Source organism: Ostrea edulis, chromosome 2, assembly GCF_947568905.1.
Source record: "Ostrea edulis chromosome 2, xbOstEdul1.1, whole genome shotgun sequence".
Taxonomy (NCBI): Eukaryota; Metazoa; Mollusca; class Bivalvia; order Ostreida; family Ostreidae; genus Ostrea; species Ostrea edulis.
Window position 1 is genome coordinate 88389048 of NC_079165.1, and position 24687 is coordinate 88413734.

General features: G+C 35.9%; 1 long non-coding RNA gene across 1 annotated transcript; it reads left to right on the forward strand.

Moving 5' to 3' along the window:
* Nucleotides 1–968: 968 nt before the first annotated feature.
* LOC130051955 (uncharacterized) lies at nucleotides 969–22820 on the forward strand. Its single transcript, XR_008800238.1, has 4 exons — nucleotides 969–986; nucleotides 11382–11419; nucleotides 21747–21944; nucleotides 22414–22820. It is a non-coding gene; the product is annotated as an uncharacterized LOC130051955 (long non-coding RNA).
* The last annotated feature ends 1867 nt before the right edge of the window (nucleotides 22821–24687 follow it).

Here is a 24687-nt window from a genome sequence, read left to right on the forward strand (position 1 = left end):
CATTTGTACTTTTATTATTTAAATGTTACACGGAGCATACATATCATCCCCACTGGTATAAAAGCTTGGGGATTCCTCATTAGCTGAAATTCTCATATAGGCATTTGGTCCAGCCCATACTTTTACAAATCTGGAAATCAATGGACGATAGTGGGTACAGTTAAATAATTTAGGCTGTGCTTGTATCTCGTAAAAAAAAAAAACCTTTTTGATTTCGTCTGGTGGTAATTGTAGCCCATTATTCATACTTTATTTCCTCCTTTAGGAGCTTATAAAGATAGATTTACATCGATATAATTACAAATAAATACAAAGAAGAAAAACTATGTCCACAATATAACCAAAATAGAAAAGAAAAGGATATTCCTAGTTGTACACCTCAACAGATGAGTATAAACGGTAGCAGCTGTCCCTTTTAATGCCAAGAAATATTTAATGAATTATAATAATTACTGCGGTGAGCACTTGTAATATAGGACTGAAGTGCTGCACAGCAATTTAAAGATCAGCAGACGGAATGATGTAGAATCCATCTAATTTAAAGGTGTAGATATTTGGCCACCCAGAAGTACAAGGTATCATTCAAATTCCGAGAGCCCACAGAGTTATGCACACAGTTCGACACTGAAGCTATTAACGATGGCGTTCCACCACTGTTTTCGTATGTTGGTTGTACATGAACATGAACAAGACGAATGATAGAAAACATCCGTGAACGAATTACCACATAAATGGCACACATGAACAAGGCCATTTACTTGCATACCTGTGTATATTTTGCATATCAATTTGGAAAGTTCATTGTTAGCTAAATTCCAAATTGTCGCAGGTTTTATAGCTGAAAATATCGGTCTGAATAAATGGAAATCCGGACTGTTCATCCTCAGTTGCCGCTGGTCTTGGTGATACAATGATACAATATTTTTGAATATTCTTTTCCAGGATCGGGGAAGAATCCGTTGTCAAGCCATGTACTTAAATAATTGGTAAGATTGTATGTTTGTAAGGTTTTGATAACGTCTGAAATAAAACCATATTGCACTTCTGAAAGATTTTGCCAGTAAGCAAATAATCGGGTCAAGAATATTGTCTTTGGTAGAGTGTTTTATGTCCATTCGACAGAGCCTTCCTAGAAATAGTAGTTTTCTTGTATCTATTTCTGCGCTGATGGGCAATACATCAGAAAGTGACTCGCATATATCGGATCTGCACAATATTGGTAAATTCGGAGATTTTTTGCACATAAAATGTTGAAAAGTACAAAGGTTTTGGCGGTCTGAACAGGTCATATTTCAGTGTTCACATCCATAAATTAGTGTAGGCATAACGATTGTTTTATATAGATGAGATATAGTCATTGGGTTGAGAAAATGGGATCCTATGTCAGATAGTGCAAAAAAGGATCTTCTGCCCCTTTCATAGGCTCTGTCTATTCTTTTTCTGGTGAATCGCAATACCAAGGTGGTTATAGGATTCTTCACGTGGAATCAATACTTGTCCCAGATGCCCAAAAAAGTTGTTATCCATTTTACTTCTCTTATCATGGATTTCACTGCGCACGATTTTGACGCATTGAAGGAAAATCGCCACTTATTCGAATATGCGTATGCAATCTCTAACAAGTTTTGGAGGGCAATTGGGGATAACCCAATGCAAGATATATCACCTGCCAATGAGAGGCAGCTGCTCATAACATTAAGGACGCCTGTATTAGGACTACTTAGCTCTAATTAAATTCATCAATATGATCGTTAATATAAACAAAATATAGATATGTTGACAAAACACCACCTTGTCTTACACCTTGATCAACAGAGAACCATCTAGATTGAGTTTGATTTACAATAATAGAGCTAGATGTTCCTTGATGACAGTTATTAATCAGTTACCAGATTTTATCTTTTATTCCAAGTTTGTATCGCTTTAACATGCGGCCATCCCTCTTAACAGTATCAAAGGCCTTACTGCTATCCAAAAAGCTAACTTAGACATTGTTGCCTTGTTCTATATTATGAAACATTGTCTCTTGTAAATTTAACGATGCGATTGAACAACCTAGATATTTTTGTTGAGCATTTGGGAAATGTTTTGATACAAGAGTTGAATCTGAGATACGAGAGAGAATTATCTTCTCAAATATCTTTTTTTTTTAAAGTTGGGCAAAAAGGATAGAGGCCTATAACTGTTACATGTGGCTTTCGATTTGTCACCACCTTTGTATAGTGGAACTATTAAGCCTCGCTTTCATTCATGAGGAATATTACCGCACGCTATGACGGCATTGAACATTTTCAGAAGACAGAGAGTAAACAATATTACCTCCGTGAACAATATGCTCATTTGTTACTGAATCATGGGCACGTGCTTTCCGTAACTTTGAACTATTTATGATTGATGCAAGTTATTCCAATTTTATTTTATCACCCGCTAAGTCACTAACATCAAGCTCATTCTTTTATAATGTTGCTAATATTATTCTTAACTTCGTATTTAAAGTTAAAATCAAAATGTTCATTTAAAGGACTATAAATTCTTTCAAAATAAGAAGCAAAGAATCCCCCTACACTGTTTGAGTCATTGTGAATATGGCAATTGTCGTCTTCTATTTCGGGATAAATTCTAGAGGTTCGGGGTTTTCTGCGTTTGGCTAATTTCCAAAATAGACGCTTGTCACATTCTTCCGCATTTTACATGTATAATTGTCAAGGTAACGATAAACAAGTACACATGTATTTTTCATATTCTTCATTTTGAGTGTAACGAAACTGTCGCTTTGCTTTTTTATTTTGATGATATTTTAAAGTAAAGATTAACAAAAAATGTACTAGAACTTCTCCATTATGGAAACCTGTTTGAACTCAATGACCTACCTGGTATAACTCGCTCTGTACGAAAGACGATATCACGTCACTACCTGAGAATGTATACACATTGACAAGACTAAATCATGGCCCTTCCAGTCTAATAAGATATCTAAAGATTTTCCCGATAAAATTCCATAACCCTCTTCTTGAGAAGAATACTTTTAAAGTTTTATCCTATATATTCTCATGTTTTATATTAAATCGAGGATTGAATGATAATGTCCATAAATTGAAATATTGCCTTTTTTAAATATGGCAATTATGAAAATATGCGATATTTTTTATATTTCTTTTCAATAATAAGAAATCCTCGTCTATGAGCTCCAGCCAGTCATCCTACAAATGTACCTACATGTGTATTGTATGTCATTTTATATGCACGTGCTATTAATCCTTTAATGCATAATCCTCTCTCTCTCTCTCTCTCTCTCTCTCTCTCTCTCTCTCTCTCTCAACAGCGCACCCTTTTCTTCAAGGTGAAATTAAATGGATTGATGACATCGTCGATAACAGTTCGTTGTTTTGATGTAAACTCAGACTAATATATGTAGTTGAAAAAGGATATATTCATATATAAACCTCATCCTTGTTAACAACTCATACTACAATTTATATGCATTTGGGCGAACCTTTAAGACATATCTTTAAGGGTTCTTGTACTATACAATAGTTTGAAAATAAATGCATGTCTGCTTTTCTTTAAAAGTTTGCATAAACGTGCTAGTATGCACGTAAGGTGATTATTATCTATAATTATATGCAAGACAATATTACGTACAAATAACTGTAACTGTAATTCTAATTCCATGTAAACAAAATCAATTCGTGAAGAGAAAACACCATAAAAATGAAGAGCATGTTTGCCTGATAAATCTCTGATAAATATGAATTAAGCAAAATCTTTTAATTCACATAAAATTATTTCTCTCAATTGTATGTATACATGTAGCTCCTTTGCCTCTGTTGCAGTGGTCGGATAATTCATTTGGCCTTCTTCCATTAAAATCTTGCACAGTTCTGAAATATTTTCATCAGCACATAGTATTTTTGATGCTATATCCTCTTCACAGATATTGATTTCGTATTCATCCACTGGACATAGATGGTCATGCGCATGATACAAATGGGGGAGATGGTACAGTAATACTGGACGCTTGCCTCCACCGACGCCGTTGTCGTTGGACTGCAGTCTGTGCGTGTTCCATGTATCCCGTATCTCATCCAGATTTTTCTGTATACACAAAAAATAATTAAACCATTAGAAAGTATTACATGTAGAACGACGAATGATAGGGTGTGTAAGCGTTATCTTTTTTTTATACAAAATGTAAATTATGAAACGTACCTGAATAATATCCATGAAGCAGAACTGAATTATGCATTTGTCTATCATATTACTGTTGAAAAGGTCATTGTCGTCTTAACCAAGGTCTGCAAATAAATCCATGAAGAACTGACCCATTTCCTTTCGCAAGAGGCCCCAAAACCACTCTATCCTTTGGTTAAGAGAGCTTGTTCCAAAAATAAAACTTCGATCATCTGCCAATGAATCTTCGCCGTTTCTTCGAAAAAACTGTTGCATGCTTTCAAAATGCACATTTTCAGTCCAAAGGTCTACTCTTACTCGTTTTGGACACCTACCTTTATTCTTAACAGTCTTGATAAAGTAGTTTGCGATGACTTTCGGATCGTTGTTGGTTGTAGCAGCTTCCAACCATAGCGTGTTTCTTGAATACCCATCAATACAGCCGCTCAGTGGTTTCAACTTGTCGTAGCCATCAACATGCCACACAAAATTAGGACCAGGATTTGAGTAACGTCGTCTTTTTAATCTTTTACGCAGTCTGGATTCCATGCCTTCCGGATCCAATAATTTCATTAATTCGTAAACTGTGTCCCTTGGAATATTGAGACCAGTCTATACACATTTTGAATGCATCCAGCGATACCCATGTAAGGCTCCGGATGTTTCTTGTTGTTGCATTATAAAACTAGCTACGTCCAATAAATCACAATGCTTCTTCCTTCGAAACAGTCCCAAAGATTTCATTTTCCTCTTCTTCAGTGTTGAAATACTAATAATAATTCCCTCTGAATAAGCAAAAATATGCAGAATTTCCTTGTTTCGAACATGTTTCAATTAAACTAATCAAATCGCATATTTTCCCAATTACTAAAACAAATGCTTCCAAGACTATTCATAAGTTGTGCCACTTTATATACATATTTTTCTCGTAACTACGAGATAATCAACTCGAGATCTTTTCTCGTACTAACGAGATAATTATCTCGTAATAATGAGATCTTTTCTCGCAATTACGAGATCTTTTCTTGTAATTACGAGATAATTATCTCTTATCTCTTATATTATTGATACTAATGTGCTTTCGTGGATACATGTAACGGGTGATAGATAAAACGTCACTTTAACATACTAGTATAACTCAGGTGAGCTGAAAACAAAAACATCCATTATGCGTGTGGAAAAAAGAGAATCTAGGTCTCCAAATACGTCAGCAGATCTACCTGACGCGTCATTGATCCATCAATAAGCGGCTAACAGTTGTACTCACTACAGCTCCTCACAGCGAAAAGAAGAACGTCCGTAATGCATCATATCTTTTTCATAACGCTTGGATTTTTTATCCTGATTTTGATTTCAAACATCATCCCCATTCTAATGCTGTGTTGTAGCAAAAACCTCCGACGTGATGTGTTTTACCGTGGCCTAATATGTTTGTGTGCAAATGCTGTAGCCGTGGCGCCACTGTCTTTCATTTTGATGTTTTATTCGCATGCTGTTCCTTACAAAGTTTGGGTACTCCTGAGATCTCTGATGGATGTGCTTGGTCTACAGGCTTACCTTCATCATTTACTGATTTCATTAGAACGATTTTGCGCCTCTCGGATGACAAAGTATTCTCTGTACTTCAGCAGGTGGCGGCAAGTGATGTACTTATTAATAACTTACGTTATATCGGTAATGTCTGTGATTGTTGTCAATCAGTATTACCCTTTCCAGATTCCTCAGTTTACACAGTCCCTTCGTATTCAGTTACCCACGGCACGGCTTGTTTTTTCTTTGCTTGCTCTTCTGATCATTCTCGGAGTCCTGATCCTGACGATCCTATCCGTCTATCAACTTCTACGTCATATTAGAAATTTCGGAAAAGTAAATAACCGTGAGGTGAAAAAGGCAAATAATAGAGTTACTGATAAGTTAGATGTGTTTTGTGTCGCTAATCAAGGGTTCCAACCCACCGGAAGTGACCAGACTAACCGTTCTATCGAACTAAAAATGTCCCAGAAAGCAGACGACAACAGTAAAATTTCCAGTGGGTCTCAGAACCTCTCGTTACACACGCATACAATTGAGCCTTCTAGCGACATATTCAATGAGGATGGAAAAAAGTTCCCCTTCCACAATCAAAGTAGACACCTACACGTAAAGAGCACGAAACAGCGGGAGGAGTCTGCTAAAACCTTACTGCTTGTGGTGATAACTCTAGTGTTGTTTAATGTTCCGTACCACATTGTAGAAATTGTGTCTCATTTTACAGAACAAAGTGTATCAGAAAAGACCATCACTGTGACGTATTACATCAGTAACTTTCAGTTTATACTCAACCCAATCGTGTATATGTGGAGAATAAGACCAATCAGAGATTTCATTAGGTGTAGAAAATAAAACCCTAACGTCTCTTCCGTTGTGATCTCCTGACATGGCAACATTTGTTTTAACTACGATGCAGGTGTTCATAGCAAATGGACTGAAAAAGAGGGTTTACAAGAGCATGTGTAATATCATTTTCAATGCTAAGAAGTTTTGTCATGACTAAAGGATAAATTACGGAATGATTATCTTAACGAACGAAAATTCGCCCGCTTTTCCTTCTTTTTCAATCGTAAGTTTTCTTTAATCGATCTATAAATGTAAGAAAATGATAAGTTTTCATCGTTTGATTAATTGTATATTGTTTAACGTCCCTCTGGAAAATTTTTAACTCATATAGAAACACCACCATTGCCAGTGTAAAATTTAGGGCTATGCTCGGCGCTTTTAGCCATTGAGCAGGAAGGGATCTTTATCGTGCCATACTTGTGACACGGGACCTCGGTTTTTGCGATCTCATCCGAATGACCGTCCCATTTAGTCGCCTCATATGACAAGTAAACGGTACTGAGGACCTATTCTTACCCGGATATCCCCATCGGGATTTCATCTGATAATTTTTAAACAGTGATATTTTTTTAAGTATACATACTTTCTACAAAAAAAAAAAAAAAAAAAAATGGCGTAAAAGAACTACTTTCTGCATTTTAGATCTTATGAAAATAGATTTCTGATTCTCCTCATATCCAAAATTATGAAATTCTCATCAAATTCAAAACAATTGATATTATTTATCAAATTACAAATTTCTTATGGAAGCTATCCAGTCAATATTTTGAAATAAATGTTAAACGAAGCTGCGTGCAATCCCCGCTGCTTTATAAAAGGTAATCCGAGCCTTGTGAAAGCATGTAATTTTATAATGAAGAAATAATTGCGATATCATATGCTAACCTGATATTTATTAATTGAAAGCTGACAATAACTCATAATAACACATATGACAAAGCAAAATAATCTGACGACCATTTTATTGATGTACGTAAATGAGTGATATGACAACAGCGGTGAACTCTCGCCTTTCGCTGTAAATGATAACCATTGAACATGGACGAGACACCGCGTGTCACTCAGTGATTCCATATATAATCTTAAAGACAAATTAACAGGTATTAAATGTATTGATCTCCATCCCTTGGTGTAATTTTGTTTCCATAGTTTAGTATTAATTGTATATCTTTTACAATTAAGAACCTAATCAGTTGAGGTAAAATCGGCAGATTCCCATGTGTTCCATTGACTCCCTAGATTGTATGTGCTTATTTGAGTTTCTTTATTACTTTGAGCTACATGCCCGTCAGTTTACCTATATGTAGTATACACACAAAATTCAAAGTACAGTAGTTAGCGCACACCATATACTAGTGCAATAACTTGGAACATTTTTCATTCAGCGACTTATATATACACAAGTTCTATCCACATATACAGTAAAATACATTGAATATACAGTGTATATATATTTTACATACACGTATAAGCCACCCCATATTTTTACATTTATGATTTCACACCGGTCTGTGAACGTATTTGGTTCGTTACTGACCTTCTATAGAAATATGTCCGGTCGTTAAAGTCCGACAAGGCGATTGTCTGTGTAGTGCTACATCTCGGCGTTGACAGTCATTAACAAACTTAATAAGTGTTGTTTTGTCGAGAACCAAAACAATATATACAAGAAAGAAATACAATCTATTCATTTACATGTATTAACTGGCAACAAGAAATAAATGGTGATCTTTTTAACATGAATGTAACAACAATTTAACAATTGGTTAACGATTTTAAAAGTTGTAGGACAATTTTTTTGGTTAATGATGAGATTATTTATAGTTCTATAGCAATCGGTGAAAAGACACGCTGGTGGAAAATTGGTCGTGTTCTTAAAAAATGACTTGAGTTCATGTAAGTTCTTGTCCTCCAAATTCGTCAACAATGCATTCACATTAACGTCAACTCAACATTTTGAGAATTAGATGTTTGGCTCACAGGACAAGCTGATGATGAAGCTCCAGGCCAAACACCATTTTTATGAGATGATATAAGTCAGCCTCGTATAGTTATTGTCTGATTCTATATGTCCGACCGACAATTTACCCAGTTTTCCTTTTTTTCAATTTTCGTTTATATTATGGATTTTACAATGTACACTTGTAAATTAAAATTGTTGTCGAAATTTTATGATCTTTGATTTGTTTATTTTCACCATACATTGTGAAAGTAAAGTTCATAAGGGATACTAGTAACATATCTAACAAGAGGTACTATGAGCAATGCTCACTAAGAATACCCCCCGCTTACCCCAATATCCCAAAGGGTGTTGGTAATAAGTAAAACTTCAGTATTATGATCCGAAAGGTATCTAGGAACACAGCATCTCCATGCGATGAAAAAAGCCATTAAAGAATTTAAATGGAATCCATATTGCTACTTCGATGTCCAGTGCGTTTGACCTTTTGACCCCAAAATCGATAGAGAACATCTTCATCCCATGGGTAGTCCATATGTATGATATGGTGACTGTAGGTGGAAAGGATAACGCTTTAGAGCCCGGAAACCATATTCTACTTTGATGTCCAGTGTGCTTGACCTTTGATCTTATGACCCCAAAATCGATAGGGAACATCTTCATCCCATGGGTAGTCCATATGTATAATATGGTGACTGTAGGTGGAAAGGATAACGCTTTAGAGCCCGGAAACCATATTGCTACTTCGATGTCCAGTGTGCTTGACCTTTGACCCCAAAATCGATAGGGAACATCTTCATCCCATGGGTAGTCCATATGTATAATATGGTGACTGTAGGTGGAAAGGATAACGCTTTAGAGCCCGGAAACCATATTGCTACTTTGATGTCCAGTGTGCTTGACCTTTGACCTTTTGACCCCAAAATCGATAGGGAACATCTTCATCCCATGGGTAGTCCATATATATGATATGGTGACGGTAGGTGGAAAGAATAACGCTTTAGAGCCCGGAAACCATATTGCTACTTTGATGTCCAGTGCGCTTGACCTTTGACCTTTTGACCCCAAAATCGATAGGGAACATCTTCATCCCATGGGTAGTCCATATATATGATATGGTGACGGTAGGTGGAAAGGATAATGCTTTAGAGCCCGGAAACCATATTGCTACTTCGATGTCCAGTGCGCTTGACCTTTTGACCCCCAAATCGATAGGGAACATCTTCATCCCATGGGTAGTCCATATGTATGATATGGTGACGGTAGGTGGAAAGGATAATGCTTTAGAGCCCGGAAACCATTGCGTCTACAGACGGACGGACGGACGGACAGACGGACAACCCGATTCCAGTATACCCCCCCCCCCCCCCCCCCACAACTTGTTGCGGGGGGTATAATTATGTAACAAGTTACGTGCCGTGCAGATGATCTGAACTTTTAATGTTATCAACAAAATGACGGTATTTAAAAACATGAATTTGTGGCGCATGAAGATGGACTTAGCGGTTATGCTGAAATACAATTCTGTCATTTGTAAAGTAATCATTCCATTGAAAAATATTATAATTGAGATCAAGAGAAAAGGATGTGTTTCATGAACATTAACAAATTAATACTATTCAAATGAAAAATGATAGAAATGTGATGAGTTGAGGAACTTTCTTCATCTCACACCAGTATTCGTTATGAATCATTCCCTTAATTTTTCTTATTGACTGGTAATAAAATAGCTTTAATATGACCCTAAATTGAACTTAAATGCATTCAAATTCAACTGCATTAGTAAAATAAAATATGTACATTTGAATATAATTATGTGTTTTGTGTCCCTTTCGGGTAAATTGAAGTACCTATGAAAAGTCACACGCTCTGCCTGGAAATCCTGTTAATTAGGGGATCCCCAACTCGTATACAAATAAGTCATAATATTCAAATTATTTCGTTAGCGTAAAATAACAATTCAAATGTATGAAATGAATTATTCTATGCGTTTCCGAATTACCAATGAGGCTTTATATAACAGTTTGTTGGAATTCCCATGGGCAAAAATTATCCACCGTTAGCTGACCTGTTTTTATATTGTTATGAAACAGAGTTTATTCCTAAGATTCTACATGAGAAGAAAAAATATCTTACTGTAGCCTTCAACTCGACATTTAGATATATCTACGACGTTTTATCTATTAACAATAATCACTTTCATTCATATGTCGATTCAATGATCCCCGTGAAATCGAGATAAAAGACACCATATAGTACTCCATATCTGCTTCGTACTTATATATTTTAATGAAAATGTATATCAACGGCAAACTGATAACTCAACTTTATGACAAACGGGATGATTTCAGCTTCTCCATCGTCAACTTCCCATATTTAGGTAGCAATATTCCATTATCACATGCATATGGTGTTTATATACCTCTCAACTGATTCGATATGCAAAAAGTTGATCTGCGTATGATCAGTTTTTAAAGCGAGGCAGACTATTGATAAACAAGTTGATGCTACAAAAATGTTGATTGACGTGTTTCATACCGATTGTTTGCCCGTTCTTGGCACAGATTACTCTGTTGACCTGATCAAACAGAGGGTTCATGCCGGGTGTGACCGGTCGACAGGGGATGCTTACTCCTCCTAGATACCTGATAACACCTCTGGTATGTCCTGGGTCCGTGTTTTCCCAACTCTTTATTTTGTATTCATTGTGGGAGTTATGATATTGATCTCTGTTTGTTATCTTTGCCTTTCATATTCGAAAGTAGCTGGATTTATAGATTCTTATACTGTCGGGATTTACTTACGCGCCATGCTTTCATGTTTAAAATCCACCTATGACGTCATTCTTTTGTTCAAACACTCCATTATTTTTCAGGAATGGAGAGTTCGGAAAGTAGGTCAACCTTTATACAAGTAGATATAAATGCATGCAACAAAAGAATGAAAAACGTAAGATGTGATTAAAATTTAGTTTGTATTAATGTTTACAGTGGATTTTAAGTGGGTCAATGTACTCGTATCACTCCGTTCCTTAAAAGCAATGGGCCTCGGTCCATTACTTTTAAGGAATGGAGCGATACGAGTACATTAACCCTTACTTACAAACAGTCCACGGAACATCACATTGTTGAATGAATAATCTACTGTCTGTATAATATATTGAGATAAAATTATTTATGCTTTGCTACCTATGTTGTTAAAATAATATGCTGACGGAGCTACTGTTAGAGTGAACGCAGCTACATGTACATCGGCGGATCCACAAATTTTCTCTAAGGTAATGGGTCCACTCCTAGCATTATTAAGGATCCAATTGAAACTGTGGACCAACATTAAGTATTTTACAACTGGAAGTGTATAAGATAGGCAAATATATTTATTTTCTGTCTAGCCCAGGTGGCGGGTTTAAACCTTCCATCTCCTCATATAAGCGTGCCAAACATAGTCTATACCAATGAAATTAAGATATTTCATTAAGAAGAAAACGGAAGAAGTTAGTCATTACAGCTCTAGGGTGAAATTCAGCTCGGCTTGGTTCTTCATAATTCATGTCTGGAAATTTACATTCAGCCGGTTCTAGCAACTATGTGTACTTAGATGACTTTGCCATTTGATTGATTGATTAATTAATTATATATTGTTTAACGTCCCTCCGAGAATCTTTCACTCATGTGGAGACACCATTGCTGAAGGTCTGCAAAATTGAGGCTTATACGTCCTTTGAGCAGGGAGTGATTTTTATCGTGCCACACATCCTGTGACACGGGGCCTCGGTTATCGCGGTCTCATTCGAAGGATCCACGGGCACTCTGCCATTTGCTTCAAAGAAATAATTTGACTGTTAAACTAACTCTCTATTACTAATAGGGCTTATGCTGCACTGCTTGCCGTCTAGACAAAGGTAACTCCCAAAATAATGTTTCTAAATTTTCCGTTTAAATGAAGATTTCCATGGCGTTATTGTTTATTTCCTGCTGATGAAGAGTTCCTATACTCTGTTTTTCTTTATTACAATGTAGTGATATATGATGCAGTAGCTACATGATATATCAATAACTACTGGGACCGGACGCGGAAACTCAGTGGAAAAGCGTTCGCTTCGTGACCGGGACGTCGTAAGTTCCAGCCCCGCTCGTGCCGTGACCGTGTTAAACTGAAGTCGTAAACATAGGAACTAGTAGTTGTTCCTTCGCCAAACGCAAAGAATCCTCGCTGCTACGGTCATGAGCGCTAAGCATAGGTCTAAATGTGTGGTACTTCACCTACAGCTGGTGACGTCTAAATATGAGTGAAATGTTCCCGACGGGACGCAAAACTGAGAAACATCCCTGCTGGACAAATAGGAAAGTATATACTCGATCATTTTGTAAACAAAATATGCACATTTAGGTGGCTTGTGATTTGTTTTAAATATTTTACTTTGGATTGACTGATGATCTGTGAAGAAAAGAATGCTCATATTTTGCATGGAATTTTTATAATCCAAGTTTTAACGATCATTGTTGTAGTGAACAACATTTCTACGAAAAGGGTTTTTGAAGTTACATATGCACTAATAATCAATATTTTTTGGTTTATAAACTAACATGATTTATGTATCTATGGCGGCGATTTAACTTATACAACATAGATTATTTTAAAACTTCACCCCAGCTGAAAAAAAAAGGTGAAATGATGTATAACGCGTGCATTGCACACGCCTTCAGAAAACAGTTCTTCAACTGTAGACGATCTATCAGATTAAATGCATTATGCTCGATCAAACACTAACTCTCTATCACTATTAGTGTGGAACACTAGAGGGTAGTTAGATAAGCACCAGCATATGGTATGCTATAGGCAAGTCTTGTGATCAGCATTCAGTTCCGTTCAGAAAGCGTTAAAAAAGACAGGCTGTATTTTGAAATTATTTTCACTTATATCTCTACAACTGTAACGTTTTTATTTCATTTTATTCATAAAATATCGTAGTGTTTTTGTCTTTACTAGAAACTGATATAAAATTGTAGCATGACCTGATTAGTCACTTCATATTCCCTGGCTATGTCTTATCCTTTCTGCTCACCATAATGAGTCGGAATGACATGTTTTCCCCTATTACCTTCTTTTGCTTTGTATGCAGTTTTGTATAATGATTTGTGATTCATATTATATTAATGCAGGTACAAATATTATTTCAACCAATCTCCTCCAACAAATCTATGCTCATTTTTACATGTAAGTACATGTTTCTCATATATATGGCACATTTGGTTCAACAGTAGTGTTTAATTCTTTATGTTCTCTTATTTGGATGCTAGTTACTTGGATACTCTACCTGTGCCGTGTTTTTCACCAGTATGTACAGCTGTATAATTGTTTTACCAGTAGTGCCCAAAATGTGTCTTATGAGATATAATCCCCATGGCATTTTAAACACGATAATCAATATTTCCATATCTTTTACAGATATGAGATATACATACAGTAACTGTTTTTGTGTTGTAATTGTCCCAAATTTTGACCCGTATTTTTTCTTTCTGTTTGATGGTTATTTTTTCATTGAGTGTAAATACTGTGCTCTTTCATTCATTGAAACTTACATCATTATATTTGTAAATTGTTTCAATGCACCGTACTTTGGAAGACATGGTTCAAGAATACCAATTATGTTCTGGCAATCTCTAGTTTCAGTCACAAATGCCTGGGGAAAAGTTGTTAAATATTTTTTTTTTTTAAACCATTTTACAATATCAATTTATATTGAGCATTCAGAAATTCATTATTCCATCATGTTTAAAACTTTCACTTGAAATTTACAGAGCTACTTATTTTTATGTTTTTTCTGTGTCTCATTTTCATAAAATTATTAAACTTAACCTGGTTTAAAATGAAGTTTTTAAAAATATTTTCTCTTGATCTGTTATATAACTCTTCTCTCATTAACTGCTTCCATTATTTACCGTCACCTCCACTCAGTACTTTGATTATTATTCCGGAAAAACGCTTAAAAATCATTTAAAATAATCGCGAACTTGTATCACTCTTTCCATGGTGAAGTCATACTCCATATGAGATGCATTAAGGAGCCATTAGGTAAAATTTGGGTGTGGCAATCCAACTTAAATGTGGCCTTTTCTACATATTCTTACACAACGCAGTAGATTAGCTAGGTGTATTGTTTGTGTCACGCTACACGCCACGTGACGAGATGAAAACGAAGCAGGTTATCAAAGGCTGTGTTGAAGGATAATATTCTTTATAACGAGCAAACAAAAACCCATTCTTCTCATTCTTGGGAATAAACCGCTCTAACACCAAGAATGAACACCATATCAGTAGCTTATCTAATTCAAGATTTAATTAAATTTGTTAGATAAAGAATGAAAACATTATATTGTTCTAGAGCAATCTTTATCGTAAAATATTTGAACATTACAAGAGGATGTATGTATAATATGCTCCGAAGTCATATATATGTCACGACTCGTAATGAGAAGGAAAGCCTTTCTTGGAAAATGGTTTGTTAATTTGGCCCCAAAAAAATCCAAAAAAGCGCAAGTCCATTTTATATATGAAAGGCCAGCTGTGTTCTTGATTCTGTTCAAAAGGTGGTGACAAATTTTAGTATGATTGCCTCTATGTTAACAAAAGACCTATGGGCCACAACGCTCACCTGAGTCACCTTTTCACTGAATTTTACCCTCTTTAATCCGATGACATATTTCGAACCCCCCCCCCCAAAAAAAAACACGACCCAAAATTAATTAGATTAAGATCTTTTTTTCTAATTTGAATCCACACAACATGGGAATATAACTAACATGACATTACTCTTCTGGTGAAGATTTTATTTTAATTTCAAGATTCCATGGTCCATAAAAAAATTGAATGTACACAACCTGGATACATTTGCATATCAATATGATTTAGTATGGTCCTGCTACTCTTAAAAAGATTTTTTTCTCATATCTTCTCATGTGAATCTTTGAATTCCTCTCGAAGCCTAACCCTTGTCAAGTATGAATCTGCACTATATTGGCATTTTGCACATCAATATGACTAATGTTAGTGTTTGATAAAAATTCAAAGATTATGTACATGCATATTCCAGTGGCCCTGCTGTTATTGAGAAGATTTTTAAAGGCATGCCCTATATATCTTTATGTTAAACTATTACCCTCGAGTGGTTTTCACTAGTTACGGTTATCGACATTGAAAATCATAAGAAAGCTCTCAGTTACTGAATACTTTTGTTCTAAATAATTTAATTTTATTGTGTTTTGTTTTGTTTTGTTTTTTGTTGGGGTTTTTTTTGTGGGGTTTTTTTTTTTCTTTTTTGGGTTTTTTTTTTTTTTTTTCTTTTTTTTTTTTGGTGATGGAAAATTTTTAAACCGAGAATATTTGATAAGGAGAAATCCAATGCCTGCGAAAATAAAATCACCAAGAGCTGCATCAACAAACAAATTAGAAATAATAAATGAATAAATGTTCAAGTCTTGGAGTAGTTCTTCGTACTAGTACATGAAAGGTGAAGATAACGAACAGTGATCAATCTCATAACTCCTACAAGCAATAAAAAATAGATAGTTGGACAAACACAGACCCCCTGGACACACCAGAGGTGGGGTCAGGTGCCTAGGAGGAGTAACCATTCCCTGTCGACCGGTCACACCCGCCGTGAACCCTAAATCCTGATCAGGTAAACGGAGTTGTCCGCAGTCAAAATCAGTGTGCCAAGAACGGCTTAACACGTCAGACAGCATTTGACCCAATGATAGGTTGTTATAATTTTTTTAATTTGTATTGTGTCAAAATAAACAGCTCCACTGCGTGTGTTTCTTGTGTATTTTTTACCTTGTTAATCCGTGACTGATCATAATATTATATTTGTTAGTGAATCTCTAGGAAATCACGTGGTATATTATGATTTTTTATGAATATATGATATCTAATACATATTGATTTTGACCACGGATTACTCCGATTATCTGATCGGGAATGCAGGGCTCACAACAGGTGTGACCGGTCAACAAGGGATGCTTGCTCCTTCTAGACACCTGATCCTATATCCGGTGTGCTCAGGGTCAGTGTTTGCCCTACTCTTAATTTTGCATTCTTTATATATGATAGGAGCTATGAGATTGATCACTGTACACTATTTTCACTTTTTAGCTCACCTGAGCTGAAAGCTCAAGTGAGCTTTTCTGATCACCCGTATTCCGGCGTCCGTCCGTCTGTCCGTCTGTCAACTTTTCACATTTTCAACTTCTTCTCAACAACCACTGGGCCAATTTCAACCAAAGTTGGCACAAACCATTCTTAGGTAAAGGGAATTCTAAATTGTTAAAATAAAGGGCCAGGCTACCTTCCAAGGGGAGATAATCAAGAAAAGGTAAAAATAGGGTAGGGTCATTAAAAAATCTTCTTCTCAAGAACCACTGGGCCAGAAAAGATGAAATTTATAGATAAGCTTTATTAGGTAGTGCAGATTCTAAATTGTTAAAATCATGGACCTCGGGGATTGGATGGGGCCTCAAGGGGGGCATCAAAGTTTTACATACAAATTTATAGGAAAAATCTTTTAAAATCTTCTTCTCAAGAACCACTGAGCCAGAATAGCTGAGATTTATATGAAAGCTTCCTGATATAGTGCAGATTATAAATTGCTAAGATCATGGCCCCCGGGGGTCGGATGGGGCCACAATAGGGGGTCAAAGTTTTACATACAAATATATAGGAAAAATCTTTAAAAATCTTCTTCCCAGAACCACTAAGCCAGAAAAGCTGAGATTTATATGAAAGCTTTCTGATATAGTGCAGATTCAGGTTTGTTGAAATCATGCCCCCCTGGGGTAGGATGGGGCCACAATAGGGGATCAAAGTTTTACATACAAATATATAGGGAAAATCTTTAAAAATCTTCTTCTCAAGAACCATTGGGCTAAAGAAGTTCATATTTACATGAAAGCTTTCTGACATAGTGTAGATTCAAGTTTGCAAAAACCATGGCCTCCAGGGGTAGGTTTGGGGCCATAATAGGGACTACGGTTTTACATGCAAATAGATATGGAAAATCTTCTGATATGGACCAAGGTGACTCAGGTGAGCGATGTGGCCCATGGGCCTCTTGTTATTTAATATTTCGGACTACAAGCCTATAATAGCTAAGTTGAAGTATTAGGGAACACTCACAATTTAATACCTTACACATCTATGGCAGACTGGTTCAGACTATGCACAGATACAAATAAAGCTTACTGTAACCACCTTTCGCTTAAGAACATCTATAAATTCTATTGCTGTATATACTACAGTTATGAACGCTTGTTAGATAGTGCAAACTAAGCAATTCCCATACCAATCCTTAATGAAATCCTATAGTTAATGAAGCCCATAAAAACAAATCAGGGTCCAGCATTAAATAGGTCAACGAAGGAAGGCTGCGGTCTACACAGCATAGCTCGTACGCAGACTATAAACGTGCCAACGTCACTTCCGATGATGCCAGGAAAGCCATTCTTAGCAATACATCCAAGACACATATAAAGACCAACACCGCTGTAGGAGTTGTCATACGATTGTTTGGGAATTTAATTTGTCATCGGCAAACCCATGAAACCATGGCAATCGAAGTGATACCCGGAAATACAATTTGCGGACAAAGTTGGAAACACACCTGAATCCTTTTCAACTATATATCAAGCTGAACAAAATGAAAAAATACGTCAATCAGTTCTACAATAGCACAGCAATACAAACGACACTCACACATCTGTTAACTTTACAGGCGAATGCAATGCGGAAAAGGGGGTGTTTGGATCTATTACACTAATGAAATACAGGAAGCCTCTGGACCTGATTAAATTTATTTGGGGCCTTTCCTTCATGGAAAAACAATATTAGTGGAATATTTATGTGTTTTATTCAACAGTGTCATAGGACTAGGTCCAATACGTAGGTTTCGGATTACGTCCAAGTTATTTTCATTTAGAGGACTTTCGTAGACAGTAAGGCGCGAAACAATTTGCTTGTACATGCGAGAGTGGGACAAATAAATGACTTTAAGTTTCTACGGAAGAATATTAGCGCCGCAACAGTATTGTTTTTTAGTTTGTTATAGCAAAATATTATCATCTCGTGGGGATCCGGGTTAGAATATGTCTTCAATACCCCTTGCAGGGCTTGCTTGTCGTAAAAGGCGATTAAATGGGGCGGTTCTTCGAATAAAACCGACAAAACCGAGGTCCTGTGTCACAGCAGGTGTGGCGCGATAAAGATCCATCCCTGCCCAAAGGCTATAAGCGCCGAGCATAGGCCTAAATTTTGAAGCCCTTCACCTGCAGTAATGACGTCTCCATATGAGTGAAATATTATCAAGAGAGACGATCAACAATATATAATCAATCAATCAATATAACAAAGTATTGATTTGTTATAACAATTTATTAATTTGTTATAACAAATTATTAATTTGTTTAACAAATTATCAATTTGTTATAACAAATTATTAATTTCAAATTGCCAATTTGTTATAAAAGATTATCAATTTGTTATTTCAAATAACTGAATTGCTATTTAAAACCATCAATTTATAAAGAGGCCCACATGCCTTATCAATAACCTGAGCATTAGTTAGCCCTACTCCAAAAGACTATGAAATCAATAGTAATTCTCCTGGTTGCATATCTAAACTAAATTCTATTGATATATTATTTAGCTTTTGCAGATTAGCCTAGACTCGGGTGATCGTTAAGGCCCATGAACCTCTTGTTTTATTTTATTGCCACTTTAGTTAGTGAATTATTGTAACTTATGAAGACTTCTAGTACATGATTCTAGATCTGATATTGAGCACATAACTTTCAGTTTGCAGGAAACCCACTATAAAAATGTCTGCATGTTCTTGATTGAAAAGTTTTTGTACTAGTGGTATTTCACAATTTTTTCTTCACTGAAGAGACATTATTTGTCGAAATGCGCATCTGCTGCATCAAAATTGGTTCCGTATAAGCTTTACATGTAGCAACAAGAATAAGCTGCGGAAAAGTATTTACATTATATGTACATGGATTAAAATAATGAAAAATTTGTGAATATAAATTATCAATTTTGCAACGAATCATTAATTTTTTATTTCAAATTACTAATTCATTATAAAACAAGAGGTCCACGGGCCTTATCGATCACCTGAATACTAGTGAAAAAGTATCACTACTTCCATGGGCTAAGAAATCTAGAAAAAAAATCCTGTTCTGAATATCTATGCATCTGTATGGAACGCCAAATTAACATAAACTCAAATAATTGAAGATATCTTCAATTATTTGAAGATATCATCAATTCAATTATTGCTCTCTTTAATTGAATTAATGCGCGCATTAAATCAATTATTGCTCTCATCAATTGAGTTAATGCGCGCATCAATTGAATTAATGAGAGCAATAATTGATTTAATGCGCGCATTAATTCAATTATTGCTCTCTTTAATTCAATTGATGCTCGCATTAATTCAATTAATGAGAGCAATAATATATTTGATGCGCGCATTAATTCAATTATTGCTCTCTTCAATTCATTTGATGAGAGCATCAATTTAGTAGAAATATTGCTGGCAATAATTAATTTAGAGCTCGGTATAAATAATCTGATGATCTCTTTAATTCAATTGAAGATATCATAGAGGTTATACGGTTTATTAACATAAATAAATATTTGAAATGTGAGAGATGAGTGTGAATAGTTCCCCTACAAAATTACAAATACAATGCAAGTATTTCTGAAACAGGGAGAGAAAATGGTAAATTTTGAGAAATATAAAATTTGTATAACAAGAATCAACTTCTGAGATATGATTGCTTAGATGATGCAGACAAAGATGTATTTAGTAACTGCGGACTTGACAGGCTTAAACTCGTCTTCACAAGTCAAGGGTTATTGATTCGTTACCTCGCACTAACCCTTGATATCAGTCACCATTCAAAACATGGGCTCGAGACGGACCATGTGATTGGTTTGCAACCTGTGGCGTAGAGCAAATAAGACATCGGTCTTTATAATCGATCGAAAACTAAACTTAAACACGCCTTGACGCAGCATCGGCAACATGGTATAGAATTGGTGGCCGTCAATTGATTTTCGGAAATCTACCTATTTGGACAAAGTTTAGAATAGGAGCCGCATGTAAACGATAGATTGTCCAAGTATATTTGTCGATTGTGTTTTAACAAATTGAATAAGTTATTTAAAATTGACTATGAAATAGTGCTCCTTTGTTATCTGAACTGTTTCGATATTCATATGAGGCAGAATTTATTCAAAAACTTCTACGCGAGAAGAAAAAATCTCCTGCTGTGGACTTCAATTCGACATTTAGATATATCGACGACGTTTTGTCTATTAACAATAATAACTTTCATTCATATGTCGATTCGATATATCCCTTTGAGCTCGAAATAAAAGACACCACGGAGTCGTCCACTTCTGCTTCATTCTTAATATTTTATTGAAAGTAGACATTGACGGCAAACTGACAACTCAGCTGCATGACAAACCGTGAACGGGATGATTTCAGCTTCTCTATCGTCAACTTCCTATATTTATATAGCAATATTTAATTATCACCTACATATGGTGTTTATATCTCTCAACTGATTCGATACACAAGAGCTTGTTCTGTGTATGATCAGTTTTTAAATCGAGGCAAGCTTCTGACAAAGAAGTTGATGATAATGGGGTTTCAACAGTCTCGACTGAAGTCAGCAATTTTGCAAATTCTATGGTCGTTATAACGATCTAGTTCGTCAATACAACCTATCATTTGGTCAAATGTTGTCTGACGTGTTTCATACCGACTGTTAGGTCGTTCTTGGCACACTGATTTTGACTAAGGATAATTCTGTTTACCTGATCAGGATTTAGGGCTCACGGCGGGTGTGACCGGTCAACAGGGGATGCTTACTCCTCCTAGGCACCTAATCCCACCTCTGGTATGTCCAGGAGTTCGTGTTTGCCCAACTATCTATTTTGTATTGCTGATAGGAGTTATGAGATTGATCACTGTTCGTTATCTTCACCTTTCATTAATAAATATAGGGGACGAAAATGTGAATTAGTCATTACGTTACATATAAAAATCAACACACAATGTTCATGGTGTCGAGAAAGGTACCCCACGTAAGACCATTTTTTTACTTTCTGTTTTCGCTGTTACCAAACTTGCATCTTAAACAAGGATTTTCATTGGCTGATTTAATTTCAGCTAATTGCGTCATCCTCTGTCCCAAACCCATGTTTTGAATGGGGACTGATGTGAAGGGTTAGTGCGAGGTAACGAATAAACAACCATTGACTTGTGAAGATGAGCTCAAATGTGAATCAGGCTGTCTGGCACTGTTGTTGGTCTTTGGTTCAACCATGGGACATAACTCTTGGCTTCCTGGAATTTAAAGCGAGAAAGGTAATCTGCAAGTACATTTTACTTTCCTGGAATGTGCTTTGCTTTAAACAAAATACTAAATTTCATCACCTCAACCACTAACCGACGAAAAAGTCTCATTAATATTTTGTCTTTGCATGACTGTTTGTTGATAACTCGGACAGCTGCTATATTATCAGAGAAGAAAATAAGTTTTTGGTTACACAATTATGGGCCCCAGATCTCCAACAAGACAATAGCAAAAAGCTCTTTAATAGAAATATGATACGCTGTGTGAATGTCTAACCAGGGTTCAACAAACCATTTGGAGCCATATACTGTTGTAAAATCTAAACTATCTGATGCACCAGTGCATATATGTAATTTCTCTGAAGAGAACCTCTCATCCTGAAGCAAAATAGATTTACCATTAAAATGGTCAATGAAAAGATGTCATGCACGTTCTTCAGATGTAGATTCAATACACTGAGTTGATTTTGAAACATTGCAGGTCAAGTCAATCAAATGTCTCAAAACTGCCCGACCAGGAGTGACCACTTGATAAGCAAAGTTAAGTAGAGTAGACCTTTCAAGGATTACAACTCTTTCAACTGTATTTTCTTTCTATGTACTGTCTTTGCGTATAATTGTCTAATGTTGACAAGCTTCTCTTCGGGTAACCGACTTTCCACATGTACAGTCTACCTCGATTCCATAAATGGTTAGACAGGTGGTTGGAAGGAAAGTTTTGGATTGTTTGAGGGGTACTCCTAATCCGTAGCACAAGTTCTCCAAATTCTGGACATCCGAAAGACATTTGGAAGATGATGCTGGACCTATGTAGAAGAAATCGTTAATGAGATGTGGCATACCAGAGGCTTTATACTTGTTGAGCATAATCCACTGCAATGCTGTGCTCAAATTCCCAAACAATTGACATCATGAACTATCACCCAATGGTAAGGAATTCTCAAAGTAAAATTTTCCATCCCACACAATGCCTAAAAAGTGACAGTCTGAAGGATGAATAGGAATGTTTCGAAAACCACCCTCTATATCCAGCTTCGCCATAAGAGAACCTATTCCATATATCTTGATAAGCTGAATTACATTCTCTATAGAATCATACTTATCTCGAGGTATGTGTTCATTTACTGAATTATCTTCTGGAAAGGATAAATCAAGAATGATTCTGAATTATCCAGGTAACTTCTTTGCAAAAGGGTGAACAAATAAGATTTTGGAAGGGTTTGGGTGTATGCGGGTCTGAAATACGATTAAGACCCAGATCGTTTTCCAACTTATTTCTGACTACTAATGGACTTTTTCTTACAGAAGTATGATTATTGTATACAAAATGTGAGCTAAACTCAGTGCATCCAAGTTCAAAGCTATATTTAACACCATGAACACGAAATTCAAGTGAATCTTTATCATAACCCTGTAATTCTTGTCGAAGAATTTCATGCTTGTTGTTGGTACTTGGTTTAGTATAGGGCTTATTTTGTCTGATTTGGCACATTTAATTCTTGGATATTGCTCACCACAGTGTTGGCAGCTATGTTTAAAATTTATATTTTGTTAGGTTGTGTTGTTTGAGGGACGAAAAGAACGAGTAAGAGTACAAGCTTTGATCATATATTTAGTAATAGGAAGTTGCCAAGGAACCTTGTTTGTTATAACAAACTTTAAAAAGATGCTGTTGCTGCTCTAATGAAAGGTGAAGATAACGTAGTGATTAATCTCATAATTCCTATAAGCAATACAAAATAGAGAGTTGGGCAAGCACGAACCCCTGGACACACCAGAGGTGGGATCAGGTGCCTAGGAGGACTAAAAACATCCCCTGTCGACCCGTCACACCCGCCGTGAGCCCTATATCTTGATCAGGTAAACGTAATTATCCGTAGTTAAAATCAGTGTATATAAAGTACAGTGATCAATCTCATAACTCTTTATGTGCTTCCGTTAGTTTCTCATACGCAGTATCATCACCCGAATTCGACTGTTACACAGACTAAGTAAATGATAAGTATTCAGGGAGTAAAATACATGGGACTCTGATTATATCACGTTATTTCGTTGCTGGTACGTATCATATTTAGGATTTACATGTACTTGCAAGTATGACATTCGTTTTTTGTTTCCACTTTAGTCAAACATTTCTTCCGAAAATATTTTGTATTTCTTACATTTACACATTTAAACAGAACCCATTTTAAATCATTTTATCATCTTCCTTACTGACTGTAGGTCCACCCTGTCCCACTTCGGCATTCAAAGTTCCACTAAATGCACCTCCTACACAGAAGAGCTCTTATCTCGAAACTGGCGTATTCACTCTGTATGGAAACAAAACTTTCTTGTGTCAATTTAAAGGGGAGACAAACCTCTCCTAATACTAACCGGTTTCTTAACTGTCAAATGTATACAGAGTTTTTAGGTTGTTTTTTTTTTTTTAACCATTCATGCTAGGATCATGAACATTGTATCGAAAGATGAATATCCAAACTTTCAACAGCAAAGCTATCAAGGACTCAAGTTACTGCAGCATTTAACCTTCTTGAAATATTAAAATTTCGCCGCATTAAAATGGATAGCAAGTACATGTATATGAAAACTCCAAAATGTTGTGTATCACATGACCTTCAAACAAACTTTTGAAAATACTGTTTATGTGGAATTTCTTATTATTTGATCAAACAACAATGTAAATCGGTAATTGATACATTTTAAAATGCATCAATAAAAAGACGTTTTTGAAGTATTTCAAATTTTGAGTAAT